A 5076-nucleotide genomic window follows, 5' to 3' on the forward strand; every position below is an offset into this window, starting at 1 on the left:
GAGTCTTTTTTTGAGGGGAGGGATTAATAAAAATTCTAATCATGGGCAAAATAACTGTGGTTTAGGAAGAGTAAAGCACTTCAGAAAGCAATAATTAATACAAATCAGGTATCTAAAGGCATCAAACCACCCATCGTATATAAGTAATAAACAATTTTTGACCGTATGTCTAATTCTATGTCGTTACTTGAAGTTATTTTTGGAATTATTAACAAGTTTTTGATGGTTATTTTCTCTCTGTGGTGTAAATATCGACACGTCGATAACAAGATTGGTATCACGTATAGGTCTGGGGCACACGGTGGATTAGTGATTAGCACGTATGCCTCACACAACCAGGGTTGGGGATTCGATTCCCGCCGCTGCCCTGTGTTTCCTCCCCCAGTCCAAAGACATGCGTGGTTGGCTGATCGGCAAGTGTCCACAGTGTATGAATGGGTGTGTGTCCTTTAAAACGCCCTGATGATACCAACATGTGACATAAGCCTAGTGCTAATAAACAAGCGACACAAAACGATGGATGTATTTGACGATTAATCACAGCAATCAAAGCAAAGCAAAGCAAAGCAGACTGCAAACTGCACTCTGGAAAAAGATCAAGACGAGCCACTACTACAGCAGTGAGAGAGTGAGGCCGAGCACTTCAGTTGTGCGAGCACTGAGCACCTTGAGCTCATTTTTAACATAAACATAAACAGAGCTAAAAACAAACATGTTCCATGATGTTCCATTAAGTAGGTTATTATTTTTGGTATCTGTATCAGTATTGGTACCAACAAGTATCAGGAACTTGTGCTAAAGATGGTATTGATGCATCCGTTATTATAAATGCCACTTATATCAATTCTGTAAGGGGAATAACACTCATATACCCTCGGAATGAGACAAATGGTTCCACTTTGCGAATATGAAATGATACAGGGTTGGTATACAGACCAGAGCTTGTTCTTTCTGTCTATTTTCACTTATTAATACAGCTACAAATGTCAAAATGTCATATCAGTGATTATACTGCTATTGACAACAATGGGACATGCTTAGACATGCCTTTTGTGTGCATGTTGTGCTTTCTTTAAACTCTGAGTCATTTTCAGCTCCAACCATGCAGACATGGCAGTTTTTATTTCACAAGCTCCATTGTGTACTCCAATTATACAAAAACGATGAATGTACACGAGTGACGGCTGCTGTGCTCCCACAAGCCGGTGTAAGGTGATCATGTGGTGACCTTTTAAATGTTTTTTTTGTGTTGTTTTTGTGCTGAGTCACACATGGCTGAGAAATAGCACTCGAAAGTGACTGTAGAAAACATTAGAGCTGCTTTATGGGTTACGTGGATGACGACGTAAACACACCATATGGCAGGACATGACATTTATATCTACATCTATAGCTATATGATTATATCAGAAGGTAAAAGGGAGTTTAGAAGAGAAAAACAGTTCTAGGCTCGAGTTCCACGTCCTCAAATAATTATATCAGTTAAGATTTAAAAGGCAAAGCTGTTTAGGTTGCTCATGTTCACGTGACGGTATTTATTAGAATCTAAGTCTATCTTGTTGAAACTCATCTAAGATCAGGTTATACTATTTTAGTATGAATTAAAACCGAAAAACTGATCTAGGGTCAGGTTCTTTAACTCCATATCACTTCGTTTATTAGATTTAACATGGAAAAGTGATCCCAGACCAGTTACGTTGTGAATGTAGTGTTGTTATTTCACCTATTTAACTGAGAGTGTTATATGGACTCACTTTGCCACATGGCAAATGGAGGATTAAAAAAAAAAACAAAAAAAAAAAACAATAACAAAACCATGAGCTTGCAAATACCGCCATCTTGTGGCTCATTTCAGAATTACATAGGACACATCTGAATAGTCGTTTTGAGGTACAGCGTCATCATAAACCAATCAGCCATAACATTACAACCACTGACAGATGAACTGAATAACATTGACAATCTTGTTGCAATGGCACCTGTGAAGGGGTGGGATATATTAGCCAGCCAGTGAACAATCAGTTCTCTAAGTTGATGTGTTAGAAGCAGGACAAATGGGCAAGCGTAAGGATCTGAATGACAAGGGCCAAATTGTGATGGCTAGACGACTGGGTCAGATCATCTCCAAAACAGCAGGGTCTTGTGGGGTGTTCCCGGTATGCAGTGGTTAGTACCTACCAAAAGTGGTCCACAGAAGGACCACCGGTGAACCAGCAACATGGTCATGGGTGCTCAAGGTTCATCGATGTGCATGGGGAGTGAAGGCTAGCCTGTCTGGTCCGATCCCACAGAAGAGCTACTGTAGCACAGACTGCTGAAAAAGGCTGGCTATGATAGAAAGGTGTCAGAATACACAGTGCATCACAGCTTGCTGCATAGCCACAGACCGGTCAAAGTGTCCATGCTGACCCTTGTCCACCACCGAAAGCACCTACAATGGGCATGTGAGCATCAGAACTGGATCATGGAGCAATGAAAGAAGGTGGCCTGGTCTGATGAATCATGTTTTATTATACATCATGTGGACGACCTGGTGATGGGACCAGGATGCACAAAACAACTGTGATAACTAACTGGTTTACCTCATAGCTAGTACACTAACTGAATTATTACCTTGATATTGTGGTAAGTAACTGGTTTACCTCCTAGCTAGTAGACTAACTAACTGAATTACTACCTCGCTATTGTGGTAACTAACTGGTTTACCTCATAGCTAGTATTCTAATTAACTGAATTACTACCTTGCTACTGTGGTAAGTAACCGGTTTACCACCTAGCTAGTACGTTAACTAACTGAATTACTACCTTGCTATTGTGGTAACGAACTGGTTTACCCCCTAGCTAGTATGCTAACTGATTTACTATCAGGCTATTGTGGTAACTAACTGGTTTACCCCCTAGCTAGTATGCTAACTGATTTACTATCAGGCTAATTGTGATAACTAACTGGTTTACCTCATAGCTAGTATGCTAATTAACCGAATTACTACCTTGCTATTGTGCTAATTAACACAACTCGTGTGTCTAGAGAGACTATTAACTGATTTTCAAATTCTGCATCACATTACGCTATAATCATGTATTTGAAAAGTTATCAGGGGAGTTTTTAGTATCAGCTAAACAGCTTCCCGGAGTTGATAGAAATTCCCAACAAATCTAAATTGACCTTAAATATGAATCTATTATACACTGTATATTATAAACAGTCAAGACAGTAATAATGTGATCTAATGCCCTTCAGTATAATCCCTCTCTTGCTGTATACTGTGTGTTTATTAAGGCAGCTTGTATTGTGACAGCTATCTATTAGCATTCAGCTGGTTTGTATGGACAGAGGGGCGCGTATTTATGTTCCCAGGGTCCTATGCTCCCATATGGCACAGAATGAATACATGGTGATTCAAAGCTTGGAAGATGTCGGAACATGTTCATACTTAACGTTTCTTCCTTTTATGACCGTTTACTGCGTTCTATAAGCTACAGTATGGCATTTCTTCGGTTTAGTGTATACATGTCACTATTGTTCATGCATGGAGTCGAGCTGTATAAACGTAGACTAACAGCTACTTTCAGAGCAGCACAAATGAGGGTTCGTCGTGTGCAATGTAGTTCATTTTCCAAGTTCAAAACTTTCATAAATTTCAAGTGGGAAAATGAGTCCTGGCTACATAAAACCTTTGGAAAAGGTTACTTAATGGGTGTTAACAGAATCTTGAGCTGGGGCACATAGCAATGACAGAGTTAGCTATTGTGCTAAATAACTGGTTTATATTGTGACAGATAGCTATTAGCAGTGAACAAGTTTATATTGGCAGTTTGTATTTTTTTCATTATTATTATTAGTATTATTAGTATTATTATGCTAGCTAACATTTTAGAGATTAAGAATAAAGTTGTTTTTAGTTAGCCTTATCTACCTATTTGAATATACAGGTTATACCTCACATACATGGCCTATTTTACTAGCAAAAAACAGAACCACCTTTTTGTAGCTATTAACAACTGTAAGGAGACCTTATATCAGTACAATAACATGCAATCAAATTTAGTGTAAACAAAGTTTATTTGGTGTCAAGCTCTTTTTTGTGCGGGACTGCGGGTAGGCTAATATTACCATAAAATCTGGCTAATTATTCATCAGTGGAAATAGGGAGCGTTTGAAAAGAAATATGTAGCAAATGATTCATCATTTTGCAAAATGAATACCACAAGCCAAAAGTACGGAAGCCCTAAGCGGCCATGCAATTATTTGTTTATTTATTTATTTCTGTTGTTTTCTCGACTTAATTTCCCTGTGTACCGGACATCCATCATCCCGAAGTCAGTGGGTTTCTGAATGGGTTTTTTTTTGTTGTTGTTAAATGCCTGAAATAAGGTCTGTGGTTAACACAAGCTCAAGATATGTTCACGTTTATACGACGCCATAAAATATATCATTAATACCCCACTCGGGAGTTTTTAAAAAGCTTTTACGTGTCTGGAAAAAGACGGTAACAAGTGGTTAAATGGGACTATAGAGGTCGTCAGGGACATTAAACGTCAGCACACCGAACAGGAAAACTCATCTACTGCAGACTCGTTGCGTTTATACTCGCACTCTTTCAACTCGAACTTTCAATCTTGTAGATTTATCGATTTATAGTATTTTCCTATTGTGTCGTTTTTTAAAATAAAGATTGAAAGAGAGGGAGGTAGTACAAAGTATTGACTAAAAGGGTGCCAATAATTATTGCACACCTCTATTTAACAGATATAAGTTTTGTAAAGCTGTATTTTGTTTGCAAATTGTTTGATATCCATGAGAGCAGAGTATTTTTGTGAATCCTTTTAACAAAAGATCAAAAGGTTCAACAATAAAGACAATTTTTCACAGCCTTCTTTGCTCATATTTACCAAGGGTGCCAATATTAATGGAGGGCACTGTATAATGACTATGCGTTCGGTTTTAACAGAAAATATACCATCATCCTTCTAATTACAAGAAAGAGAAACAATCCAGAATGATCATTTGTTTTTGTTTTGTTATTTTAAGTTGAATTTATTCTTGGATTAATATCACTCTGCAGCCATAATCTG

The sequence above is a fragment of the Ictalurus furcatus genome, chromosome 26, assembly GCF_023375685.1.
Source record: "Ictalurus furcatus strain D&B chromosome 26, Billie_1.0, whole genome shotgun sequence".
NCBI classification, from domain to species: domain Eukaryota; kingdom Metazoa; phylum Chordata; class Actinopteri; order Siluriformes; family Ictaluridae; genus Ictalurus; species Ictalurus furcatus.